Raw genomic sequence first — 14366 nt, 5'->3', positions numbered from 1 at the left:
AAATCAAAGGCAGCTTCAAAGCACAGCCCCATACATTTTTGCAGCAGCATAACCAGCTCTAAATTACAACAAGCAATCTCAGTTACTAAACTCTAGGAACATTAATACCGTAAAGGCTTTAATACACGTATGGGACACTATCGTAGGGCTTTCAAAACATAAATACTTACTGAAACTAAGAAAGAACGGCTGAACCAACATTAACGGCCTCTGAATCGGTTGGGCGGTAGCCCCGGTAGTGATTCTGGCAACAACCGCATTACACCCGATGACCAGAACTGCAATAATCAGAATTTGAACCTATGTTACCAAGCCTCAGAGTCTTTAACCAAGCACAACAGAATACTGATTAAAAGGGCTTTTCGAAATGAACATGCTTACTGCAGCAAGGGACGAACTACACCGAGTAGCGGCGGTCCCGATGGTGGTTCTAGCAACACCCGTGTCACTCCCGGTGAGCGGAACAGTGGAAACAGTGATGCAGCCGCTCCGAATGGCAAGCAAGGCGATGAACGACACCAGCAGCGATGAATGGCGGTAGCTCCGGTGTGGGTTCGGCGGCAGCAACACACGATAACTCCTAGCACAACAGCCTCAGTATAACTCTCATGGCAGAGATGAATTTTAACGAATAAGGAAGCTGAATACAGTTTAGTGCTTACCAAACGACACCGCTTCAGAGGCGGTTTTCAGCGAACAGGCATGGCGGCGCGGCTCCAGACGACAGAGGCGACAGCAGCACCTTCCTCCACCCCGCGCGCGCGCTCTCGGTGCATGAGTCGCCAAGGACGGCGACGAAGGAGACCCTGGGCAGTGACAACGACGCGGCTCCAAGGTGGCAGCAGGAACCTCGAAGGCATTCAGACTCCACCACGATGGCGAGCTCGCGGCGGTCGCGACGGTGGCTTCTCCTTCCCAGTCCTGGGTCGCGCTCGTCACCCTTTCTCATGGCTCGTTTTGATCTATCACTCTTCCTCAGCCTGGTTCGGCGATGTCAGGACGCGTCGGCGGTGGTGGTTCCAGACCGGCAGTAGCGCGCGATGGAGGTGGCAGCAAAGGCTTCCCGGCGGTGTCTCCCTTTCGCGCGTCCTCTTCTTCCCGATCTCCCAGTTCCTCTCGGATCCCTTCTTCTCTGCCTTCACCATTTCTTTCTTTCTTTCTTCGTACCGTATGTAAGTTAGGAAGGAGAAACAAGGGTGGCTGCTGGGATGAGAGGGGAAACGGGTACTGGGTCAGGGTTTTAGGGTTAGGGTTTTTGAATAAAATTAGGATAAGGGTCAAATTGGTAATTTCAAATAAAAATTGGAAATAATTTTAGTCCATATCATATAAAATCCTTATTATTTCATAACTATCAACTTTATAATTTAAATATAGGAAATAATCCAATAATTATAAAATTTGATAATAATCATAACTCATCTCAAGTCTAATAAATCAAAACTTGTCTTAATTACCTTTAATAAAATAATTTCTGAAATTAAGACTATAAATAACTATATGATTTGAGACTTACTCATAAAAAGACTTTTCAAAGGTTTTGGGTCTTACATTCTACCCACCTTATAAAAATTTTCGCCCTCGAAAATTGATACGAAACGAAAGAAATTTCATCACAGTTCGCCCTTGAACACATTTAAGGAAGAAGCAAAAATATCTCGACATATAAACATATATATGGTTTTCAAATACTTGGATGATCATATGCATAAAGATACAAAGGTAGGAGTGTGATTGCAAAGCAAACGTTACAAGATAGACTCAATACACAAGGTCATATGATCTCAAGGCTTTACAAACACTTGAGGTGCCAAAATAGGGTGCAAATCAAGATAGGCGTTCACAAGGCAAAGTGGTAATAAATGTGGTAAAAGGCTGCAAGGCATGTTGGTATTTAAACAGCGGCATAACGTTCGCTGAAAAATCTTGTTCCCACTTCAGAACTTCAATTTCCTAACTCCACCAATCATATTACAACCTCATAGCCAATCATAAGCCTAACAACCGCAAATCCATTCACAAGGAACGGAACACCCACAACTCATAACGTTTTACGCCTACCGCTTTACCCATCATACACACATATCACATCTTAAAGAACTAACGCATCGCGTTACTACATCTATAAGTCACACGTGATATCAAAATAATTCTCGAGTCTACTCAGAAGGATACAAGATTTAGAAAGGAAAGTCAAATGTCAAGGATAGCAATAATAGATTTGAGAGGATGTATCCAATCCCAGATGACCAAGGATACTCAAGCAATGAAGTTTGCTAGACACAATTCAATTGACAACCTCAAAGATGACCCTTGAATCAAAGAAATCCAATAGGATCAATAAGAAGAAAACCAGTGCATCAGTTTGAAACAAACTCAAGCTAAGTCAAGGAAGCATGATGTTTACAGAAGAAAATATTTCAAACCCAAGATAAAACTCACAGAACTCAAGAGCATGATTAAAAATATTTCCGAATGCATTGTTCACAAAAGAATCGAAAACTTGCGGAAAAATCACTTCGCAATTTAAAAGAAAAGTTAAGCAACAAACATTCTCCAAGAGAATAACAAAAGCAATAATGTGGCTTTGCTGTAATACAATTTTATATTGAAACAGATCATGCAGAATTTTAAAAACAAGGTGCACACAAGTTTGGCTAAAGGCTAAAATATTTCCTCAAATAATTTAGAAGGATAATTAGGTGCACAACTTAATCAAAAGCCATCATGAAGCTCGGAAGAGAAATCAAATGCTTGTTCGAAAATTCCCAAAGTCCATATTCAAACAAGCGTGTATAAAAGTTTCAGCAAGGACGAAGGAGAAAGTTAAACTTTACTTGGAAGAGAAAATCTGAGGTAAAATTTTGCTTATAAATTGGTAAGGAAACAAGTGGTGCATTACAAACAAACCGGTTTCCAATAAACAAGAAAGCTTTCAAAACTTCATTTAAAATAGCGCATGTCAACTTCAAAACAATTTTGTCAAAAATTGAACAATGGTTCCAATCTCAATCAAATGACAGAAAATAAATTCTGTTTAATATTTCTTCAAAGAGAATTCAAAACTTCCTTAAAAGCTCAAAACAAGACTCCAAAAGTGTTCTTGAAATCACCATCTTAGAAGAACATTCAAGGAGATTAGAATGTACTTAAAAGGAGTCAAGCCGTAAAAGAATGAATCTTAAATCAAAATAGTTAAAACAAGATCCACTAGGCGTGAGACATCAAACCAGCTTTCACTTGATTCAAAAGAATACGAAAATCATAGGAAAAGACAACTCAATCATTAGTAACTCCTCAAGGATAAATCTTTGACTAAAAACTCTGTTAGAGACAATGAGAAAATAAACGATGCACTAATTTGAAATGAATCAAAATGATTCACATAAGGATGAAATTTACAAGAGAAGGAGAACCAAAACCAATGGTAATGTTCACAAGGTGTAAAAGGTTAGTTAAAAACAAAGTCAAACATGGCGTTCATGGAGATAGAAAGCTATGAGTCCAACATTCTCAAAGAACAACAATGGCATAAACCATATAGCATGATAAATCAAACTCAATTCAAAATAAGTTAAGTAAGGCTTATCAAACGAAACTCAACCAGGATAAAGGTGAAAAAGCTTTCCTTCCCAAAATTTTGAAAAATATCCAAATACGTAATCAAATGAAGATGTGCATTGGAACTATAGTAAAATTTCTAGAAAGTCAATTTGTAATTTAAAGTAAATGCAGTTCCATAAACTAGTAAAAGCACAAGCGACGTATTGGAAATAAATAGTTGTTAAACTGTATAAAAAAAATCTTCAAAGTTTCATATATAGATAGGTATGTATCTATTCAATAGCAATTTTCATAAAAATCTCAAAACTGGCTGTAATCACTGTTAAATAAGAGAAAAATCGAATCAACAATTTCTCTAAGAATGGACTCGAACAGGGACTTAAAGGGCACAGCGCATCAAGACAGTTTAAAGGTACATCAAAGAACACATGAATCAAGGAGAAGAATTTAAACAGAGAAAGATAGATACAACAAGGATCTCAAACAAGCATATGCACTTAGGATCAGACAAGAATACATATGAATAAAAGAATAGAGTGGAAATATCAAACTACTTTTCAAGAGGAGTAGCAAACAAGAACTTCAAGTTAAGATACGAAAGAACAGGTCGACTCGAACAAAATTCAAGACGCACAACTGAATAGCCTCGAGAAATAGTTTCCAACGTTCCCAAAACCCGCGATTCGCTTTACTCGAAACTCGTATATCGCCTATGATACCCCATCAGTGCTCTCATGTACATAATTCACTAGTATTAAGCCGGCCAAACTTAATACCAAGAATTATGCAATGCAAGACTAACAGCGTTAATCAATAGACCGCCATGTGCATAAAGCTCTAATTCTCGTCATTCGACAAGACCTAATACATGACAAGCGCTCAGAGTATGCAATTGAAGCACAGTCAGTCCATTCCTCAGGTTCTACAGGAAAGACCGCTCTGATACCATAATGTAACACCCTAACTACCAAAGCTCACACTTCCGGCTGCGCAACTCTGATAGCTCGGACATTACGACGACACTTATACTATTTAATACTAAAATATGAGCCACTTTAAAACTTTAATCCGCAAAACCACTCCCAAGAATTACTTTTGTTCGATAACGTATATCCATTGATACCATACAACTTACAAAAACTCATAAAGAGTACATCCATATATATACATACATATATATAAATAATATTACAAACATTAACCAATACAATTCCTATCCCTCTTACAGAATAAATCAAGATAAAGGCGAGGGTACAAAAATAATAATCTAAAGCAACACAGAACATCTCAATAACAAAACAAAATCTTCGTGACTTCTGCGCCCATATCCTGAAAAGGGAAAAATGTAGGGGGTGAGAACATCATCCTCGAAAGGGTTCTCAGTAGAGGGTTTTTGGGAATTATTGTAATAGGATACATGAAGATAAACCATACCAGTGATTAATAACCGTCTTATGCCTCTTTTCAAAAACAACAGTTTACAATAAAAGTAAAGTCGAAAATATTTTTCTTTGAAAGAGGAACCGTTCAATCCTTAAATCATCAAAAGCCTTTCAAAAAGGTTTATCTATACTGAACCAAAATAGCCTTTCATAGTTTTCTAAACCAGAAACATAAAACCGGAATCAACCTTTGGTCCATCTCAATTCAACCACGGCCCTAGGCCCAAACAATCCAATACAACAACCAATCACCACAAACCAATAGAGTCCCAGTTGCAAACACAGATAGGAAGTTCAAGCACAAACAAACAGTTAAAGCAAGTAGAACAAGTAGCAGGTAATCACAACTTGATCATAATCATGATCCATACCCATCACCTTCACTGGTGAATATTTACGGGGGCGAGCTCATCCGGGACTTTCACAGTGCCCGGCCACACTTACGACATAGGGTCAAAAGAGCTTCGAGTCTCAACCTGGAGCACGTGGTGGTTAGCCACTGCTTTCTCCCAGGGAAACTCTTATCTCCAATAGTGGAAGTGCAACATTCACATTTATCAATGATCCATCATACACATGCATTCGATCTCATCCATGGATCAACATCCATCTCAGCTATCCGGCTCACGGTTCAATCCAAAAGCAGCCAATATTCATATCCTACACAGCCATTCTGACTCACGGTTTAATCCAGAACCAACCAATATTTATAATCATACACAGCCATTCCGACTCACAACAAAACAGCACTTCCACATTCAACATCATCAATAATAAAATCGGCATTTAACCCATAAATCACTTTTTCTCAAATCGTTTCACTTTGAAACCGAGTTTCAACTCTTTTCAGCCTTAGCTTTAGAAATCTCGTTTCTCAAATCATCTCAGGCTCATAAGCCAAATTTACTCAGGGTGAGTTCCCTTTTTAAAACAAAGTCACTCTCGGGATTCTCTTTCCAAAACTTCCGAAACCATGGCAAGTTAAGGATTTATTTCAAAGCATTCAAAATCACCCATCCAACAATGGGATTTTATAACAAAAGTTTCTCGGCAGAGTCCCAAGTCTTTAGGGAAGGTCAACTTATATAAATTCCTTAAAATTTGTTGAAACTCTTGAAATCATAGATTCTCGGTTCAAGTAAATAAAAACTGAATTTATTATGAAACCGATCATACAAAATCACAAGTTCCAACCCGGTCCAAAAATCAACTCATTTGAAACGGAACCGGTTCATTTGAATCAAACCGCTTTCAGATTTCTTTTTGGACCCCATTTTTCTAACTCTTTCAAAATGCCTCAAACTTGATTACTCAATCAAAAGTCTAGGTTCCTTTAAAAATCACTAAAAACTCCTTTTTATATTGAAATCAATATTAGAGCATCATTCTTTCCTTCAGTGATTCAAACGGTAAAAATAGTTGAGTTCTAAATAAGCCGAACTCAACGTATAAGGTTCATCAAATAAATTAAGCTTGAAAACATAAATATCCTCTTAATAAGTCAAATAATACAATTTCTTAAATGCAACCCGTTTTAAATAACCTTTCAAACAAGACTAAGATTTTATAGAAATTTCGGCAGCACCTCCCCTAAAACTTGGACTTTTGCCACCCGGTTCGGGACCCAACTAAACCGTTCCTCATTCCTTTTCAACAACACAAAACCAGAAATCAATTCAAAGCATGCTAAATCCAACAATCGCCTCAGTGGCGTATCTCAAGGATACTATTTTAAAATTAACTCAAATCAAATCAATCCTCAGTGGATTAAACTCAGATTTCAAATCTTTAAAGAATCAACTTCAAAACATTACATTTCACAAAGCCGCACAACAATTCAGTCAAACCAACATCCATAATCATTCGAGTCAATCAAATAATACATAAGGTAGATACAATCACCAAATACACAATATCTCACATTAGTATCCATATGTAATAATTCCAATACATAAAACATAGTTTTTGGAAAGCGCCCCTACCTCAAAACGCAAATCCATAACCCAAACGCCTCATAAGTTCTTTTTGCCTCACCTCAAAATCAAAGGCAGCTTCAAAGCACAGCCCCATACATTTTTGCAGCAGCATAACCAGCTCTAAATTACAACAAGCAATCTCAGTTACTAAACTCTAGGAACATTAATACCGTAAAGGCTTTAATACACGTACGAGACACTATCGGAGGATTTTCGAAACATAAATACTTACTGAAACTAAGAAAGAACGGCTGAACCAACATCAACGGCCTCTGAACCGGTTGGGCGGTAGCCCCGGCAGTGATTCTGGCAACAACCGCATTACACTCGATGACCAGAACGGCAACAATAAGAATTTGAACCTATGTTACCAAGCCTCAGAGTCTTTAACCAAGCACAACAGAATACTGATTAAAAGGGCTTTTCGAAATGAACATGCTTACTGCAGCAAGGGACGAACTACACCGAGTAGCGGCGGTCCCGATGGTGGTTCTAGCAACACCCGTGTCACTCCCGGTGAGCGGAACAGTGGAAACAGCGATGCAGCCGCTCCGAATGGCAAGCAAGGCGACGAACGACACCAGCAGCGATGAATGGCAGTAGCTCCAGTGTGGGTCCGGCTGCAGCAACACACGATAACTCCTAGCACAACAGCCTCAGTATAACTCTCATAGCAGAGATGAATTTTAACGAATAAGGAAGCTGAATACAGTTTAGTGCTTACCAAACAACACCGCTTCAGTGGCGGTTTCCGGCAAACAGGTATGGCGGCGCGGCTCCTGAGGACAGAGGCGACATCAGCACCTTCCTCCACCTCGTGCGCGCGCTTTCGGTGCATGAGTCGCCAAGGACGGCGACGAAGGAGACCCTGGGCAGTGACAACGACGCGGCTCCAAGGTGGCGGCAGGAACCTCGAAGGCGTTCAGACTCCACCACGATGGCGAGCTCGCGGCGGTCGCGACGGTGGCTTCTCCTTCCCAGTCCTGGGTCGCGCTCGTCACCCTTTCTCATGGCTCGTTTTGATCTATCACTCTTCCTCAGCCTGGTTCGGCGACGTCAGGACGCGTCGGCGGTGGTGGTTCCAGACCGGCAGTAGCGCGCGATAGAGGTGGCAGCAAAGGCTTCCCCGCGGTGTCTCCCTTTCGTGCATCCTCTTCTTCCCGATCTCCCAGTTCCTCTCGGATCCCTTCCTCTCTGCCTTCACCATTTCTTTCTTTCTTTCTTCGTACCGTATGTAAGTTGGGAAGGAGAAACAAGGGTGGCTGCTGGGATGAGAGGGTAAACGGGTACTGGGTCAGGGTTTTAGGGTTAGGGTTTTTGAATAAAATTAGGATAAGGGTCAAATTGGTAATTTCAAATAAAAATTGGAAATAATATAGTAATTGAAATCCAAACTAAATCCAACACTAATTGTATATAGAAAATACTATTTGATCATCAATTTTTTACAAATTACTTTCAATAAAATGCCCAAATCAAATAATTAGAAATAATATACTTAATTTCTCTATTTTCCAAAATAGCAGTACTAATATTTAAAATATTAGTTACTTAGTCCAAAACATATAAAATCCTTATTATTTCACAACTATCATTTAGTCCATATCATATAAAATCCTTATTATTTCATAACTATCAACTTTATAATTTAAATATAGGAAATAATCCAATAATTATAAAATTTGATAATAATCATAACTCATCTCAAGTCTAATAAATCAAAACTTGTCTTAATTACCTTTAATAAAATAATTTCTGAAATTAAGACTATAAATAACTATATGATTTGAGACTTACTCATAAAAAGACTTTCAAAGGTTTTGGGTCTTACAGCATCGTCCTTCTGATAGTTCATCTAACAATGCCACCCGTCGGACTATCCTCGACAGTATTTGCAGATGATCCTCGGTCACCAAAGTCAACAAGAAACACGTATAATTCCAACAGAAGAATATTGGTCCATCGATTGTGCCACGACCTTAGCCGTACATCCTCGTCGTCACGCAACCGGTACCTAATTCAAAACAATAGAAATATCGCTCAAAACGATGGTCTGTTAAACATACTAGTAACAGAGACAAAGACAAATATAAAAGTAACAGAGACAAAGACAATACAACTGTAATATACCTTTTATAAAATAAATTACCATCTATTTCGGTCGGATATCTGTAGTAATTTTTTTTACCCTTTTAGATTCTTGCTGTTCAACGGAATACAATATCAAATTCTTCAAAGCTGTTAAACTGTTGACTTCCGGTGTCATATACGTAATTATCGGCTGGCCCGATCTTAAGACAATTGAACCTTCTTCATCATACACTATTTCACCATCGTAATGAATGGGTAGCAATGGATTTTCTGACATCGTAGCGATAACATGTTAGTGAGGAAGAAAGTAATTAGAGAAGTTGTGGCTACTTGATCTCTAATAGGCCTGCTTTTATCTCTGAATTCATGATAAAGTTCGCTCAGGGGGTGGCGAACTTGCTGTTAATCCCAAAAAAAATGTATTTCCAAAATTAAAGCTGGAAAATTATTTTAAAGGAAATATTTATTTATTTTATTTTATAAATAAAAAAATCCCAATAAATGATTATTTTAAAAATAGTTTATAAATAAATTATTTTGTGATTGAATTTTTAGTTTTAAGTGTCTATTTTATAAAAATATGATAAAAAATAGTAATATTATGAGAGAAGTCATTTTTTAACTTCTCTATAAGCTCTTAAATAGCTTCTTAAAAAGCTACAATTTAGTTTTGAAAATTGTACGAGACATTAATACTACTACGGGTGTGTTTGGAAAATGTGTTGGGGAGAAAAGAAGTGCGTTTGAGCTTCTTGAAAGTTTCACTTTTATGTTTGGCAATTTTTGTCTTTCTTAACGCAGAAATGATTCTGCCTTTGAACGCACATTCAGGAGAAGCAAACATGTAACACCCTAACCTTTAGCACGTCATGATCGTACCAAAAGTAAGGAGTTACTAACCTGTTCTCCTTATTTACTATTTAATATTGAGCCTTTAGGTCGATATCGCGTTTTAGTTTATAAGAAAATACCAAAAAATTATTTGTAGTAATTAAAATCACACAATTATTAATAACAATAAATGCTATACAAATGAATTCAATATAAAACTCAAATACAATACCTATCCCTTTGGATACAATAAAACTTAAAGCAACAAGGGCAAGGGAACTCTATAAAAATAACAGGAATCACAAGTAAATCTACTAGTCGTCTGCATCTTCTAACTGAATCTTCGAACCTGTGTCACTGAAAGAGTGGAAGATTTTGGGGTGAGAACAAACCACACGTTCTCAGTAGGGAATGGGAATGCCGTAAAAGTAATGAAATAAATTACAAATAATTAACTTTACTCAATAAAACTATATTTTTATCAAACCTTTCGAAAATACTTTTTACTATTACTTTATATAATTAATTACCTCCTTTAAAATTCCGAACTCAAGACAAATCTCAATCACAACCTCAGTTCTTATTCACCTCAATACACAAACCAATAGCACAAGAAACAGATCAGTACACAAACAAATAGCAATAAGACAAATAGCACAATCACAAAGAGACAAGATAAGCAAACACAATCAAACGCAAATGTGCAAACAACATGATGCATGTCTATTCCTAATGCAGGCCATGAGCTCATGTGTCGGTTGCCTACCCGCTCCCGACATTACCCGGGCACAAGTCCCAGATATGGCTTTCCAGATGCATCAGTGTGCTTATAAGTCGTACGGCTAGGCCGCATCAGTGTGACTTTCCAAATCAATAAGCGTACATCTGGAAAACAGTTCTTAGTGTGTGGGCATCCCCACTTTACATTTGGCACTAAGGCCCAAACAATGTCACATCTGCTCTCCTGTGGCAGACGCTTCATTAATTAATATATTCCTTTAATCTTTGTTCTCTGCTCTCCTGTGACAGAGATTCCTTTTCTTAAAAAAACAAACTCAAAACAACACTTAGAACAAAATCTCTCCTTAAAAAATTGGATTTAAAACATTATGTTTTTCTTAATAAATCTAGTTTAAAAATAGAATACACCTTTTCTCAACTAAATAAATCCCAAATAATTTAATTTTCCAAAACCAAATCTTTTAAAATAACTTTTCAAATAAAACCTCAGATTTTTATAAAATTTCGGCAGCACTTCCCCTAAAACTCGGGATTAGCCACCCTTTTTCGGGCCCCAACTGAACCATTTTCAACCTCTTTTAAATCGGGAAATCAAATACATATTCATCAAATTCAGTCACAAACACAACTCAAACTCATCATTCAGTCATTTCAAACAGTCATAAATTATTTACAAATACCCCCTAGACTTTCATGGCATTCATAGTTTAAAAACAGTTAATTTCAAAACAAAATCCCCTACCTTCGTATGAAATCAAAATCAACGAAAGCTCCGGAAAAACTTTCTGACCGAACTGTTGAAGAGGAAAGCGTTAGAAATCATCTGTGCCTCCTAGAACTCCAGTTGACCGAACTCAAGGGGAAGAGGAGCTATGCCACCGTCAACTTCCACCGATCTAAAGTGACGTCAATACGTAGAGGAGGAGGATACGAACACTTTTACCGGATTATATTTTTTATCGGAGTTACGGATCTCAAGAAAATTGGAGTTGAAAGTCACGGTTCCATAGAAAAGTCTTGGTTGCTCTCTCTTGGTCCTTTCTTTTCTTTTTCTTGTATGATTTGGTGATGAGGGAAGAGAAAATGGAGAAGATTAAGACTGATGGTGATGATTAGCTTTTATAAGGTAGATTAGGTGTCATTAGAAGATGGATATATATATATATATATATATATATAGACGATGAAGAAGAAGAATTCGATGATGATAATGTTAGTAATAATAATAAAAAATTTAATTTAATTACTTTTAAGAGAATAACTTTCTTTAAATAAAATAATAAATTATTGTTTAATTTTTTTAAAAAATTTGGAATGTTATATCCCACCCACCTTACAAAAATTTTTGTCTTCAAAAATTGTTACAAAACAAAAAATATTTTATATTACTTCATTTTTTTTAAACACATTTAAAGAAGAAGCAAAAATATCTCAGTATATATATATATATACAACTTTTAAATACTTTGATAGTCATACGGCATAAAAATACAAGGGTAAAAGTGTGGTTGCAAGCAAAAGTAACAAGGGAGGTTCGATGCAAAAGATAATATGGTTTAATCATGTTATGGTAAGGCAAGACAACGAAAGGTTATAAAACATGCATGGGGTTAAAATGACGTGCTTAATGTCCACACTCTAATCTAATCTCAAGTCACTCAGAAAGATACAATACCTTAGAGAAAGGACAAGCAACTCGGATGAGGTTCACAAAGATTTCAATGATTCACTTTGATGTATTAAACAAGTCCAAATTACATCAAAGAATATACGAGTCAAGAAGAGGAGTTTAAACAATACAAGGCAAATATCCAAGAAATTTAAGAAGACATATGCAGTCAGGATCAAATGAGAAAGCATATGAATAAGGAAATAGGGTTGGAGAATAATCAGTTAACTCTCATCAAGAAAGAAATCTCAAACTAGAACCTCAAGGCAAACCATGAAAGAACAGATTCGTAACCGAGTAGAATCAAGAAATTAACTCCCAACGTTCCCAAAACCCACGATTCACGTTACGTATTACTTCTATCTCGTCTATAATAATCCATTAGTGTTTCCATATACATGAATCATTCGTATTAAGTTGGCCAGACCCAATACCATGAGAGATGCAATGGTCGACTAACAGCATTAATCGATAGACAATCATGCATTTGAAACTCAAACTCTTGTCAGTGGGACAAGTCCTACTGCATGACAGACACTCAGAGTATGCAGTAAAGCATAGTCAGTCTATTCCAAAGGCTCTAACAGGAACGAACTGCTCTGATACCATACTGTAACACCCTAACCTTTAGCACGTCATGATCGTACAAAAAGTAAGGAGTTACTAACCTGTTCTCCTTATTTACTATTTAATATTGAGCCTTTAGGTCGATATCGCGTTTCAGTTTATAAGAAAATACCAGAAAATTATTTGTAGTAATTAAAATCACACAATTATTAATAATAATAAATGCTATACAAATGAATTCAATATAAAGCTCAAATACAATACCTATCCCTCTGGATACAATAAAACTTAAAGCAACAAGGGCGAGGGAACTCTATAAAAATAACAGGAATCACAACTAAATCTACTAGTCGTCTGCATCTTCTAACTGAATCTTCGAACCTGTGTCACTGAAAGGGTGGAAGATTTTGGGGTGAGAACAAACCACACGTTCTCAGTAGGGAATAGGAATGTCGTAAAAGTAATGAAATAAATTGCAAATAATTAACTTTACTCAATAAAACTATATTTTTATCATACCTTTCAAAAATACTTTTTACTATTACTTTATATAATTAATTACCTCCTTTAAAATTCTGAACTCAAGACAAATCTCAATCACAACCTCAGTTCTTATTCACCTCAATACACAAACCAATAGCACAAGAAACAGATTAGCACACAAACAAATAGCAATAAGACAAATAGCACAATCACAAAGAGACAAGATAAGCAAACACAATCAAACGCAAATGTGCAAACAACATGATGCATGTCTATTCCTAATGCACGCCATGAGCTCATGTGTCGGTTGCCTACCCGCTCCCGATATTACCCGGGCTCAAGTCCTAGATATGGCTTTCCAGATGCATCAGTGTGCTTATAAATCGTACGGCTAGGCCGCATCAGTGTGACTTTCCAAATCAATAAGCGTACATCTGGAAAACAGTTCTCAGTGTGTGGGCGTTTCCACTTTACATTTGGCACTAAGGCCCAAACAATGTCACATCTGCTCTCCTGTGGCAGACGCTTCATTAATTAATATATTCCTTTAATCTTTGTTCTCTGCTCTCCTGTGGCAGAGATTCCTTTTCTTAAAAAAACAAACTCAAAACTACACTTAGAACAAAATCTCTCCTTAAAAAATTGGATTTAAAACATTATGTTTTTCTTAATAAATCTAGTTTAAAAATAGAATACACATTTTCTCAACTAAATAAATCCCAAATAATTTAATTTTCCAAAACCAAATCTTTTAAAATAACTTTTCAAAAAAAACCTTAGATTTTTATAAAATTTCGGCAGCACTTCCCCTAAAACTCGGGATTAGCCACCCTTTTTCGGGTCCCAAGTGAACCATTTTCAACCTCTTTTCAATCGAGAAATCAAATATATATTCATCAAATTCAGTCACACACTCAACTCAAACTCATCATTCAGTCATTTCAAACAGTCATAAATTATTTACAAATACCCCCTAAACTTCTATGGCATTCATAGTTTAAA

The sequence above is a fragment of the Arachis duranensis genome, chromosome 5, assembly GCF_000817695.3.
Source record: "Arachis duranensis cultivar V14167 chromosome 5, aradu.V14167.gnm2.J7QH, whole genome shotgun sequence".
In the NCBI taxonomy this organism is placed as follows: Eukaryota; Viridiplantae; Streptophyta; class Magnoliopsida; order Fabales; family Fabaceae; genus Arachis; species Arachis duranensis.
This window is presented reverse-complemented; position numbering follows the sequence as displayed.